The sequence below is a fragment of the Centruroides sculpturatus genome, unplaced genomic scaffold (assembly GCF_000671375.1).
Source record: "Centruroides sculpturatus isolate CEXI.00-Female unplaced genomic scaffold, Cexi_2.0 scaffold275, whole genome shotgun sequence".
Classification (NCBI taxonomy): Eukaryota; Metazoa; Arthropoda; class Arachnida; order Scorpiones; family Buthidae; genus Centruroides; species Centruroides sculpturatus.
In genome coordinates this window covers 356,104-371,311 of record NW_019384477.1, presented here as the reverse complement: position 1 = coordinate 371,311, position 15,208 = coordinate 356,104, and the positions used below count along the sequence as shown (strand labels likewise).

The 15,208-nt window shown below is 28.3% G+C and overlaps 1 protein-coding gene across 5 annotated transcripts in view; it reads right to left on the bottom strand.

Moving 5' to 3' along the window:
* Nucleotides 1-15,208, bottom strand: part of LOC111621358 — an 82,686-nt gene that overhangs the window by 44,620 nt on the left and 22,858 nt on the right. The window contains exon 1 of one of the 5 annotated variants that reach the window (XM_023363466.1): nt 2,327-2,437. The exons of the other annotated variants lie outside the window; for them this stretch is intronic. The gene's annotated coding sequence lies outside the window, so the exon portion shown is untranslated. Of the gene's footprint in view, nt 1-2,326; nt 2,438-15,208 lie in introns of those variants that run through there. 5 annotated transcript variants of the gene reach the window in all.

Here is a 15,208-nt window from a genome sequence, read left to right as displayed (position 1 = left end):
AAATATAGGAATAGCCTTTTTTTCTAATTATCATCATGCATTAATTTTATATACTATGATTTAGTCTTTTATTATAGTAAATCATTTAATTAATCAACAATTATTTATCAAACTATAAATAAGATTTTTATTGATTATTAGAAATTATACTGTAGTTATTAGTCTTTCATCCCAGTTATCATTTGTTCTTCTTTAGAAGATCATTCAAATACCTAATTTAGGACACAGCACAAATCAATTTATCAGTAATTTTTTAGCACAAATACTATTTGAAATAAAAATCTGTTTGTTTTTAATATACATTCTCTAAAATAGAAACAACTGTATTATTTGTAATTCGATATTAACTTTTGTCTATAGAATAAGATTTAATAAAAAGTATGATTTAAATCTTTTACTACTTTTTCTATAAATACTAAAACTTAATGATAATTATTTTCTCACCTGATTGGGTTTCTAAGTTTGTTTCTCTCAAAATAATTAATTAATTAATTATTATAATTAATTAATTTTTTTTAATGATTATAAAAATTTAATTTTTTTCCTACTTCAATACTTTGATGTATTTACAAGAATTGCAATGAAATCTATATTTATACATTATAATTGTTTTTATTGCTTTTTAATGCACAATTTTAGATGTTATCTTTACTGTTAAGTTAATGATAATTATTAAGATCAAATGTAAAATAATTAAAAGTAAACATGTAATAATAAAATAAATTATATGCAAAACAGGTATTAAATGAATTAAACAGTTTATCAATACTATTTCTATTTAAGACTTTCTATTTCATCCATTTTATATAAAATTATCTATTTGCTTTTTTATTCTAAACTCCATTGCCATTAATTGATAATTAAAGCACAACATTCAGAAATATATATCATTTATGAATTAAGATAGATGTATACATTTTTAATCAAATGATAGTCACATTATCAGGCTATAATAAGACTAATCAATTAGCCTTATTGCAACCTGATAAGAATCTGACTGTATTGTTTGATTTAATAACATTTATTGAGTTGAGTTTATATATAAGTATATACTGTATTTTTATATATGTATATATGAAAGCAAATTTTAAAAATATTTTAATGATTATAAAATTTTAATATTAAAACACAGAGCCTTGGAACAGTGATTCAAACTTTTGTTACCTATCAATATATAAATCTATTAAGCTTATTTATCAAAATTGAAGAGTTTGGGTATAAAACATAAGTGCCATTACCATTAGTACTGTACATTATAATGCAATATAAACAGCAATGTGTTTTAATTTTAAATATCAAATGTACTTTTAACTGTAAGAAGCACTTTATTACAATTAAAGAAAATAAAACTAAAAACTTCTAGAGATGTTTAATTTTTGCTTTTTCTCTAAACTATCATTACAGCACTTGCCATTTTTTATACCCAAACTCTTCAATTGATTTATTACAAAAAAAAAAATAATAAAATAATAAAAAAACAACAATTTTAAGAATCTAAAATACTTCATTATCAATATATAAACATTTATTAACTTAATTTTACTGTAATACATTTTAATAACTTTGCAACCTACAAAACACTAAACTATTGTAATATTAAACTTGAGTTTATGCACACACACATATATATATATATTCTAAAAAAACAAACACCATAAACAAAAATTTAAGGCCAAGTCGATACAATCAAAATAAACCTATCAATATATTTTGCATAAACTTCAATTAGAAACATTTCAGAGGTAATTCCAAATACGGTACGCTCTTCTTAATACGGCCTCTCGATTAACCGGCGCACTCCTTTAAAATATCGTTCTCTTATTCGCATTTATTTTTCTAAAATACATATAATAAACTTCTAACATTAATAATTAAACTCACAATTACCATATCCCCGTGCTTAATTTCACAACAAAATACGGCTCCAAAAAGAGAATCAGTACAGGCAAATTGTACTGTAAATTGCCTTTAGTTTATACACTCAGTAATCCGGCCATATCTTGTATACGGGAATGCCGGATTAGCGAGATTCAACTGTATAAGAATAATCTTAATACGAGACTTAACTACCGGTTCATACGTGAATAAGAGTAATGTTTCTTAACTTAATATATCAAATAAATATAAAATGCTTCGTATAATTACTTTTTCTTTCATTATTTAAGACAAGAAATGCTTAATTATATTTTTATAACGATACCTTTCTATTTAAATATCCATAAAACTCACTTATCGCAAATTACAATAATGCAAATAATAGATAAGACTTGTCGAATATATAATTTTGATAAATAATCAGCTTAAGAGGGTAAATTATATTTCTTACCAAGTTTATAAATAAAAGAAAATTTTTGAAACTTCCCTACAACACCTTCCGTATAAACACAACAGTCATACTGCGCACCCACGATGAGTCGGTTTAAGATCATAACATGCATTTTTTTTTCTTTTTATTTTAGAAAGAATAAATTAATAAAATTTCAATTTATTAAAGTATTATTACTATTATACGATATTAATTTTTATTTTTATTTGAGATTTATTAATAGTTAAGAATTATTGGTTTCTAAAATGGAAAATATCGATTATTCAACGATGTAATTAATAATATTATCGATAAAATTCAGAGTTTAATTTGAATTTTCGCTAAATTATCGATCTAGTAAATCTATTAATAGTATATTTAATAATACATTATTGAAAAATTGTCAGGTAGATAAAATACATATACACAGTCAAGCGAAGTCAACATTCGGATTCGGCCGACGAAAAATGATTATTATTCCGTTCAAAAGTAATTTCGTTGTTGATACAGTATTCTAATATTCTTTCGGAATTCGTAATCTTGGAAAAAATTACGAAAAATCCGGTCGGGATCCGGACCCAATTATTCCGGATTTTCGCTACTTCACTGAATTAAGACAAAAATATTCTATTAATTAATACTCATATCAAATGAGTTTAATTTCGTTTGTATATTTGGCACATTTTTTAAGTAATTAACTACAATGCAGATATATATATATATATATATACATTTAAAAGGAAAAAAAAAAGCACTTTTTCTGTAGACGTAAGAAAGACATTTTATTTATCAAGTCCGTCGTGGGTTCGGCTTTATCAACAATGATGCGGCCGAGTGATGAGGCTCGACGTATCCGGGACGGACCATCTTCGAAAAATTTCTGGGGTTTTTCGACCCGCTAGGAGCAGTAGGCTGACACCTTAACCGCTCAGCCATGCCGCCATCAAAAATTAAAAGCATGCAAAGATAGATATCATACACGGCATATAGTTTACATGTAAAAATATAATGTGACGCAAAACCTCTCTTCTCTCTCTCAATTCTTTGTATTAGAAAAATAAAAATAACCATTTAAAATTTTCTGAATCACAAATCCAAGATGATTTAACTAAATTTTAAGGAATTTCGTCTCAATCATTTTCAACAAATTAATGATTACAGGGATATGCCAGACGGTCAACCAAGCGGTTCTGTTCTCTGAACACAGGGAGTGCGGTCGTGGGTTCGCGCCTCACCAAGATGGCCACCTGGCTGTTTTCTGGAAAACTCCAGGTGGCTCCAGGCTGGCCACCTGGAGTTTTCTGGGTTTTCTCCACGTCTGTAACGACTGAATAGGAGCCAGTTCCCTTAACCTTAAAAAGACCTCCCGGAAGGCATTCTTCTCTATGCTAGATCTCCCAAGTATTACGTTGCCATAACTTAATAAAAGAAAAGAAAGATGACAGATTAGAAACTAGAGCAGAAATTAGTGACAAATATTATAAGTATTTAGTATATTAGTTGTTTATATAATCTAGGACTTCATAAATCTGCGATATCATTTAATTATGTTTCATTTTTAAAAAATCTCATGATTCGTGACTTAAGATTTTTAAATTAAAAAATTTGCGAACTCAACAACTTTTTATGGGTTATGCGGATGAAAAATGCCAACAGCTACCATTATTATAGAAACCGGGGGAAAAAGCCAGAATATTACAAGTTCATACAAAATTTAACAAATCATCGAAAAAATTTGATCAGATTATTCACGAATCAATGCATTGTTTCCATTTCTAAATCTGAATTGCTAATTCCATTATGGATCATGTCTGGCCATAAAAGGATCTTAACTGAAGTATGTCAAATAGCCTATAGTAGCTGATTTCTCGTTTATTAAATTACCAAATGATTTGTATTTTCTTAGAGAATAATACGAATGACAATGGTAGAGTTCGTAATTCAATCACAAAGCCAAAATTCAATTCTCGTTTCAGACGAATTTCTTCCTTCTATCTGCTTAATGGACACGCGACTAGAAATTCCTCTGTCACTTTAAAAAATAAGAATTAAAAACGAACCAATCCACTGTAGTCTTTTTCACGAATAATTTGAATTGCCATCTCTTGCTGAATTCCTTGATGTAAACGTGGTAAAAAATTTAAGTAAAATGAAAGGAAACAAGTACAGGAACTAATCTCGAAAAAACATTTGATTTTGTTTCTTTAGAATCGCTTATTTCAATAAAAAATTAGAGATGTATCGTCACTATAACATTAATTTTTCTTTGCTATCATAATAATTTGAAAAAGAAAATGAAAAAATATAATGCAAATCCCAATATCATATTATTTTCGTATCAACAATTTATTGACTTTCTCCAGTCTCTTTTTTCAGTCCCTTTTGATAACAGGTCGCACACTGGGGATTGATGACCAGACCCACAATGGGGTTGACTGGGTGATAATAGATGGGTCAGACATTTTCGAGAAAAAAATCACTCAAAAAATTCCTGGAGTTTTTCGACCCGTCCGGAATCGATCCTGGGTTCCTAAGAGCGGGTAGGCTGATGCCTCGGCAATCTATCCCACGGGCAATAATGATATACACCGTTTAGTGAAATTCGCACAAAACATTGTTTTTTTAATAGTAAAGAAAATCAAAAATAAAATAGAAGGAAATCTTCAAATCTTGCTCGATAATCTACATTTTTTTCACAGTGCAAGATTTGTAATCTGCTTGATTCGTAGATTGATTTGTCAACACAAGACACTATTAAAGGCTATATTTAAATCATACGCTTAGCTATCGACAGCTAAGCGTATGATTTAAATATTTTATTGGTTATTGGTTTTTATCATTTTATTATTATTATTTTAATAATATTATATGGTTTTTGAATGTGTGAGTTGTTGAATGTAACATTGTTAAATATTTTTGCCTTATTATATAATATATGATTACCTAACTCATGAGGACCATTTAACATCAGGGGCCGAAATGCATTTTAGGAGGCATATAAAAAAGTATGTATTAAGTATTTGTAGAAAGTATATTGTATTATACATAAAAAGAGTTAAAGGCTAATCGATAAATAAATATTATGAGACGATTAAAAGGAAGTTATCAAATCATGAAGAATTATGTAAAAATTAGGTCATTTGTTAGATTTTTATCTATTTTAATCATCGGCTATCATATTGCCCAATTCAAAGAGATCTATCGAAAATAGTTCTTGTTCGAAATAATCATAAAATCCCAAATCTAATACAAATATAAAGAAAAATTCAAGTTCCAATTTCATATAAAATTTTATTATTTTCCAAGGAAAACTAAGACCAACATTTTATTCTTATTACTATTAATTTTTATCGTAGAAATTTATACTGTGGCCAAGGATCTTTGTAATCTTCGTAAAAGTCTATTTAAATTTTCGGCAATAATCTCATTAAACAGGTCGTGAAATGAATTCTAGTTATCCAGACCAAGATGAAATGATTAACAAGTGAACTATTTATATAAGATAAAATTACAAAATATACAATAAAATATACTGTAACTTCAAAGTCCAGAGAAAGTTTGTGATTAAAGTCAATGAACGGCAACTTTTCTTTACAATGTAAAATATTTTAAAACATTAATTCAATAAAATTTATTATTAGCAATTATCAGTTAAACGAATACTTGTTTAAATATATTATTTAAGCTTTTTAAAAATTAGAAAAAGTTTGGTAAACATCGCTATTTGATTAAATATCTCTGTATCTACAAATAAGTCTAAACTCCATTGAACTGCGCTTAAAATATAAGCAGATAATTACATTTAAATGCTGAAATCAGAAATCTTAATGTTAGCTTTCAATACACAGCTTAAACATAAAATTAAAAACATGCCTTTAAAAAATTACTTTCTCTAGATAAAAAAAAACTAATTTATGAAATAAAAAGAAAATCGATTTACTTTTACAAAATATTTTATATGCAATTTCATTTTCATACATTATATATTTTGTTATATATTAATTCTTATACTGTATCTCATGAATCTACCGGACATCCTAGAAAGATCAGAACAAGCCAGGACTGGGAGGCCAGCTAGGACCGGGAGTTAAACTTCTACCGGACACCCTAGAATAGTGTTTCTCAACGGGGGCGATATCGCCCCATGTGGGCGTTTTTCCATGTTGAGGGAGCGATTTGTAACAATTTATATTTTGGCAGGCGAAAAACAATTTTCTGGGCGATATAGTAAAACATTATATTAAGATTAATTAGATATTTTATTCGTTATATCGTACAATAATTAAACAAATACAGCAGCGCGTCGATTATACGAATCAATTGGGGACTGGGATTGTTTCGGGGGTGGCGATATTTCGGATAATCGATTATGCGCGAAAAAAATATATTAATAAACCAATCCCATGTTGAAATTTTTCTCCGTTGCGTGTCGCTTCGCGTTGAATTTTCGTTGATGTTAAGCCTAACTTAAACTTTTTAAAATAATAATCGTGACTATTGTATCGTTAAAATTTATTTCTTTATTTTGTACAAACAAAATAAATATATTGAAAAATATAAAAACAATAAAAAATTATACTTCAGAAGTTAATTTAGTATCAAAAACGTAAAATATTTGAGTAGCCGAAGACATAGCCAAAGATTGCAGCGCCACAGCACTGGCGAAAATTTAAATTTGCAGACTGGAATTTTTTCGAATAATCGGCGCTCTACTGTGACATTATACTAGTCACTAGTCTATTCCAGGGGTCGGCAGTTTGTCAAGTGAGAAGAGCCAAATTGTCATTGAAACAGTATAACAAAAGTACCAGAGAGCTGCATATATAACGTACACCAGAGAGACGCCCCCTAGTGCGCATTACAGGCATTCCGTGACAATAATAAATTCCTATTACAAATATACTGAATTATTTATATTGTTATTGGCTATTGGCCAAATAAATAATAATAATTTATACTGTTAATTTAAATGTGCGAAATACGAGACACGACAGGGGCGCCTCTAGTGGCCGTTATTGGCATTACGTTACACGGACGGACACGCGTTCAATGGGTTAATTAATAGGGGCAGTTGGATAGCGAAGGATAGAGATTCAGGCCAAAATACCTATATAAATTCCAGATAATTCGATTCGAAATTAAACCTGAGTTCCTCATAATAGGAGATGCCTTTGTTCGGCCATCTGACAAATTAATGGTTTCTACAATCATAAGGAAAAATCTTATGGTTTCAGAAATTCTGTACTGTACTTTTTCATAAGTAGTTTTGTTTCTCATTTCTCATCCACTCTAGCTAAGTAGTGATAGTTAACTCCATCGCGATTAGTCCATGATGAACAAAAATTGAGATAAAAAGAAAATATTCTATTAAACTCATTTCATTTATTAAAACAACGTAGATAAAAAACCAGAATATTAAAAATAATGCGTATATTTAACTCATTCAAAGATATAAATGAAAATTTTATCGAAGAATACTATCATTTTTATAACTACTCTGTATATAACTATTTGATATTTTGAAATAAGAGTAAGCAAATGAAATTACGAGAACAATTTCTATTATAAGAACTGTACGAAAAGTTCACACGACTAAAGAAATTCGTACTCTTATCCAATCTCAGAGAACCAGTTGGAGATTTTTGCCATGTAGTAGTCCCTCATCTCAACCCGACTGAAAAGCTATTTTTCAAATGAAAAGCTTTTTTAAGCGCCAGAAATTGTAAATGCCGTAGATGCATTAGGCCTAATCACATGTAATTCGGAGACAAAAAAACATTGGTTGTAATTTTTGAAGCCGTAGATCGACTTGAATTCTAAAATTCACATCATGTCTGTTTTGGTCTCATACACACACATCTAATTGCAAATAAATACAATAGAGTCACTTATTATAAATACATATAGTCTACATATGATTACACCATTTATTCCATAAAACTGATAATGGTATTTTTACAATTAAATTATTCATTTACAGTTTAAAAACTATTGAAATTATTTAATTTTAAATATAAAAAATGAATTACAAACGATTAAAATGACAAATATATCATTAATAGGCACAAACAAATCAAGACTATAAGATCGGCACGATCATGCCCATTACGGATGGACTTGATCCACAGTAGAAAAAATCAATAATGGAAATTAATCAAAATGTGAATCAATCAAAACATTGGATGGAAAATAAAAATAATTATCCCACCAGTTATTGGACTGCAATTTGAAAAAATTGTATATCTGTAAATGCCCATTGTTATCCTTCTGTCTTTCCTTAATTTCGAGAACAGAGTTAGATAGATGAGATCCGAGACCAGATATGGAAACCTTACGGACAGGAGGCCCCAATTAACTATAAACTTCCGATGCAAACAGAAAGTAAAGTTTTTTCAATTCAAAACTTTTCCCCTGAAAACAGTTAATAGATAACCGGCACGACACTATTGTTAAAGGAAAAGTATATTGTACAGACACAAAACACTACAGTACTAATTTGAGATGGAGAGCATATATTTTAAATTAAATAAGTTAAAAATATGACTAAAAATTGAAGCTAGGCATTGTGACGATGTCACAATAAATAATTGGTCGTTCATGTTAAATTGATATTCTGGATCGGTTTCAAATTCAGTTTCTACATATCAATAAAATGACATCTAATCCCGCAGTTGTCTGGCTAACAATAACTAATATAGAAATCATAATAATTATCTGATAACACATCTTTTTGTATATTTCAAATTTTAAACCATAGAAAATGCAAAAAGAAATCATCTAATCGATTCTTTGAATTTGAATTCAGAGAATTTTATTGTCGATATTGATAATGATGGTAATTCAGTTTTAACTGTGAATGATAGTTATTTTTAAAGACAACAAAATGTCAAATAATTTGGCATAGGGTATATAATTTTTAATAAAATTGTATCTAATGTTTTTGACTGAGTTTCAAAATTAACAAAAACAATTTTAAAATAATTTTCGTAAATAGAAACTATTGAAACAATTAAACATAAAGAAAAATTTTAATCGCTAAAATATTTATTTATAGTAAATCATAATATTAAAACTAATTAAAATAACTTGTAGGTAATAGGTCTATATTGCATAGAGTAATTTAACACTGTATATATAATATATTATGTAATATTCTATATATTTCTTTTACATTCCTAAATTATTACAATAAAAAGTAAAATCAGCTGTTTTACTTTCTGTTACTAACTGATCAGAACAAATAGACTTTGATTTATATGCGAAAAAAAATGTTTTATATCATAGAGACAAAAAGGATTATTGAGAACGGTATTATTTAAGTTTCTTCTTTACACTTTTAAATTAATTTCGAAAATTATAATTCATATTTAAAAGTTAAATAAAACATAGACACAAAAATGGACCCGAATAAATTAAGGCATAAGTTTAAACGAACATAACTTGAAGACAATGTACTGTAAATAGCTAAGTCCAAGGTCATAAAAATGATATGCAATTGTTAGGAAAACACTGAACTGTGATGCCATTATAGATTATTGAATCTTATGAAATCATTTATTAAAAATAAAATGGCAAAAGGCTTATTTTGGGGGTAAGATTCAGATTTTAAACAAATTGTAAATGCTAATAATGAGTAAAATCGTCATTAAGTATGACCTTACTCGAGATATGACACACAACCTCCTTTATCTCGCCACCTCATCAGCCTTTAACCACCAAAATTTATTAGCATAAATCTCCCTAATACACAAACCTCCTTGCAAAATTTCAGAAATTTTCACAGGAGTTATTAAGCTTCAAACAGGGTAAACAAAATCGTACCCCAACACACACTAATATTCATACATAGAGAAATTACCGCCGATTTTTTTGCATTTCTTAACATTTCAAGGTGTTCTGATTCCAAAAATATAAAAATCTTGGGGGAGGGTCATTTTTCGACCGATCGCCATTTTTTCCCTTTGTTATAGGCTATATAAAAGCCGGGAAAGTAAAGAATTGAAATTTATCAAATAATAATAATAAAAAATCCAAATTTAAAACATTTCCCACGTCAATACACCTTTGAAACATCAAAAATTCTATTATCAAATTTTCTTAGAAATTTGAAAGGGCGGGCCCCACTGAGCGCGGGGTCTCTGTCTGAAGCCAGAAAGATCGATTTTAATGGGCGGATGGCCGAGAGACCTACCATTCTGGGAGACCCGGAATTGAATTAGGACGGGTCGAAAAATTTCCAGGAATTTTTCAGAGTGGATAATTCAACCGGATATGTCGGTCCCGTCCCTCATACCCAGATGCGCCATTATGGGTCTGGTCCAACCCATAATGAGCTTACTAAAAGGGCCCTCTTAGTGCCTACAGGGTGGAAAGAGTTTTAAAAAAGACCGATGTTTGGGTTGGTCCTGTCTGAACTCCAAAAATCCGGATTTGGTCGCGTAAAATGGATATTAATTTGGAAATCCCTATGGGATTCCGGCTCCAATTAATCCGAATTTTTGATTTCACGGTATTATCGATGTCTCATAAATTAATTACATGGTCTGTTGCTTTAATAATAATAATACTGTATACATTAAAGCTATTAAATAAACTAATTTGATGATGTTTATATATATACAGTATATANTTATCACCATGCATTAATTTTATATACTATGATTTAGTCTTTTATTATAGTAAATCATTTAATTAATCAACAATTATTTATCAAACTATAAATAAGATTTTTATTGATTATTAGAAATTATACTGTAGTTATTAGTCTTTCATCCCAGTTATCATTTGTTCTTCTTTAGAAGATCATTCAAATACCTAATTTAGGACACAGCACAAATCAATTTATCAGTAATTTTTTAGCACAAATACTATTTGAAATAAAAATCTGTTTGTTTTTAATATACATTCTCTAAAATAGAAACAACTGTATTATTTGTAATTCGATATTAACTTTTGTCTATAGAATAAGATTTAATAAAAAGTATGATTTAAATCTTTTACTACTTTTTCTATAAATACTAAAACTTAATGATAATTATTTTCTCACCTGATTGGGTTTCTAAGTTTGTTTCTCTCAAAATAATTAATTAATTAATTATTATAATTAATTAATTTTTTTTAATGATTATAAAAATTTAATTTTTTTCCTACTTCAATACTTTGATGTATTTACAAGAATTGCAATGAAATCTATATTTATACATTATAATTGTTTTTATTGCTTTTTAATGCACAATTTTAGATGTTATCTTTACTGTTAAGTTAATGATAATTATTAAGATCAAATGTAAAATAATTAAAAGTAAACATGTAATAATAAAATAAATTATATGCAAAACAGGTATTAAATGAATTAAACAGTTTATCAATACTATTTCTATTTAAGACTTTCTATTTCATCCATTTTATATAAAATTATCTATTTGCTTTTTTATTCTAAACTCCATTGCCATTAATTGATAATTAAAGCACAACATTCAGAAATATATATCATTTATGAATTAAGATAGATGTATACATTTTTAATCAAATGATAGTCACATTATCAGGCTATAATAAGACTAATCAATTAGCCTTATTGCAACCTGATAAGAATCTGACTGTATTGTTTGATTTAATAACATTTATTGAGTTGAGTTTATATATAAGTATATACTGTATTTTTATATATGTATATATGAAAGCAAATTTTAAAAATATTTTAATGATTATAAAATTTTAATATTAAAACACAGAGCCTTGGAACAGTGATTCAAACTTTTGTTACCTATCAATATATAAATCTATTAAGCTTATTTATCAAAATTGAAGAGTTTGGGTATAAAACATAAGTGCCATTACCATTAGTACTGTACATTATAATGCAATATAAACAGCAATGTGTTTTAATTTTAAATATCAAATGTACTTTTAACTGTAAGAAGCACTTTATTACAATTAAAGAAAATAAAACTAAAAACTTCTAGAGATGTTTAATTTTTGCTTTTTCTCTAAACTATCATTACAGCACTTGCCATTTTTTATACCCAAACTCTTCAATTGATTTATTACAAAAAAAAAAATAATAAAATAATAAAAAAACAACAATTTTAAGAATCTAAAATACTTCATTATCAATATATAAACATTTATTAACTTAATTTTACTGTAATACATTTTAATAACTTTGCAACCTACAAAACACTAAACTATTGTAATATTAAACTTGAGTTTATGCACACACACATATATATATATATTCTAAAAAAACAAACACCATAAACAAAAATTTAAGGCCAAGTCGATACAATCAAAATAAACCTATCAATATATTTTGCATAAACTTCAATTAGAAACATTTCAGAGGTAATTCCAAATACGGTACGCTCTTCTTAATACGGCCTCTCGATTAACCGGCGCACTCCTTTAAAATATCGTTCTCTTATTCGCATTTATTTTTCTAAAATACATATAATAAACTTCTAACATTAATAATTAAACTCACAATTACCATATCCCCGTGCTTAATTTCACAACAAAATACGGCTCCAAAAAGAGAATCAGTACAGGCAAATTGTACTGTAAATTGCCTTTAGTTTATACACTCAGTAATCCGGCCATATCTTGTATACGGGAATGCCGGATTAGCGAGATTCAACTGTATAAGAATAATCTTAATACGAGACTTAACTACCGGTTCATACGTGAATAAGAGTAATGTTTCTTAACTTAATATATCAAATAAATATAAAATGCTTCGTATAATTACTTTTTCTTTCATTATTTAAGACAAGAAATGCTTAATTATATTTTTATAACGATACCTTTCTATTTAAATATCCATAAAACTCACTTATCGCAAATTACAATAATGCAAATAATAGATAAGACTTGTCGAATATATAATTTTGATAAATAATCAGCTTAAGAGGGTAAATTATATTTCTTACCAAGTTTATAAATAAAAGAAAATTTTTGAAACTTCCCTACAACACCTTCCGTATAAACACAACAGTCATACTGCGCACCCACGATGAGTCGGTTTAAGATCATAACATGCATTTTTTTTTCTTTTTATTTTAGAAAGAATAAATTAATAAAATTTCAATTTATTAAAGTATTATTACTATTATACGATATTAATTTTTATTTTTATTTGAGATTTATTAATAGTTAAGAATTATTGGTTTCTAAAATGGAAAATATCGATTATTCAACGATGTAATTAATAATATTATCGATAAAATTCAGAGTTTAATTTGAATTTTCGCTAAATTATCGATCTAGTAAATCTATTAATAGTATATTTAATAATACATTATTGAAAAATTGTCAGGTAGATAAAATACATATACACAGTCAAGCGAAGTCAACATTCGGATTCGGCCGACGAAAAATGATTATTATTCCGTTCAAAAGTAATTTCGTTGTTGATACAGTATTCTAATATTCTTTCGGAATTCGTAATCTTGGAAAAAATTACGAAAAATCCGGTCGGGATCCGGACCCAATTATTCCGGATTTTCGCTACTTCACTGAATTAAGACAAAAATATTCTATTAATTAATACTCATATCAAATGAGTTTAATTTCGTTTGTATATTTGGCACATTTTTTAAGTAATTAACTACAATGCAGATATATATATATATATATATACATTTAAAAGGAAAAAAAAAAGCACTTTTTCTGTAGACGTAAGAAAGACATTTTATTTATCAAGTCCGTCGTGGGTTCGGCTTTATCAACAATGATGCGGCCGAGTGATGAGGCTCGACGTATCCGGGACGGACCATCTTCGAAAAATTTCTGGGGTTTTTCGACCCGCTAGGAGCAGTAGGCTGACACCTTAACCGCTCAGCCATGCCGCCATCAAAAATTAAAAGCATGCAAAGATAGATATCATACACGGCATATAGTTTACATGTAAAAATATAATGTGACGCAAAACCTCTCTTCTCTCTCTCAATTCTTTGTATTAGAAAAATAAAAATAACCATTTAAAATTTTCTGAATCACAAATCCAAGATGATTTAACTAAATTTTAAGGAATTTCGTCTCAATCATTTTCAACAAATTAATGATTACAGGGATATGCCAGACGGTCAACCAAGCGGTTCTGTTCTCTGAACACAGGGAGTGCGGTCGTGGGTTCGCGCCTCACCAAGATGGCCACCTGGCTGTTTTCTGGAAAACTCCAGGTGGCTCCAGGCTGGCCACCTGGAGTTTTCTGGGTTTTCTCCACGTCTGTAACGACTGAATAGGAGCCAGTTCCCTTAACCTTAAAAAGACCTCCCGGAAGGCATTCTTCTCTATGCTAGATCTCCCAAGTATTACGTTGCCATAACTTAATAAAAGAAAAGAAAGATGACAGATTAGAAACTAGAGCAGAAATTAGTGACAAATATTATAAGTATTTAGTATATTAGTTGTTTATATAATCTAGGACTTCATAAATCTGCGATATCATTTAATTATGTTTCATTTTTAAAAAATCTCATGATTCGTGACTTAAGATTTTTAAATTAAAAAATTTGCGAACTCAACAACTTTTTATGGGTTATGCGGATGAAAAATGCCAACAGCTACCATTATTATAGAAACCGGGGGAAAAAGCCAGAATATTACAAGTTCATACAAAATTTAACAAATCATCGAAAAAATTTGATCAGATTATTCACGAATCAATGCATTGTTTCCATTTCTAAATCTGAATTGCTAATTCCATTATGGATCATGTCTGGCCATAAAAGGATCTTAACTGAAGTATGTCAAATAGCCTATAGTAGCTGATTTCTCGTTTATTAAATTACCAAATGATTTGTATTTTCTTAGAGAATAATACGAATGACAATGGTAGAGTTCGTAATTCAATCACAAAGCCAAAATTCAATTCTCGTTTCAGACGAATTTCTTCCTTCTATC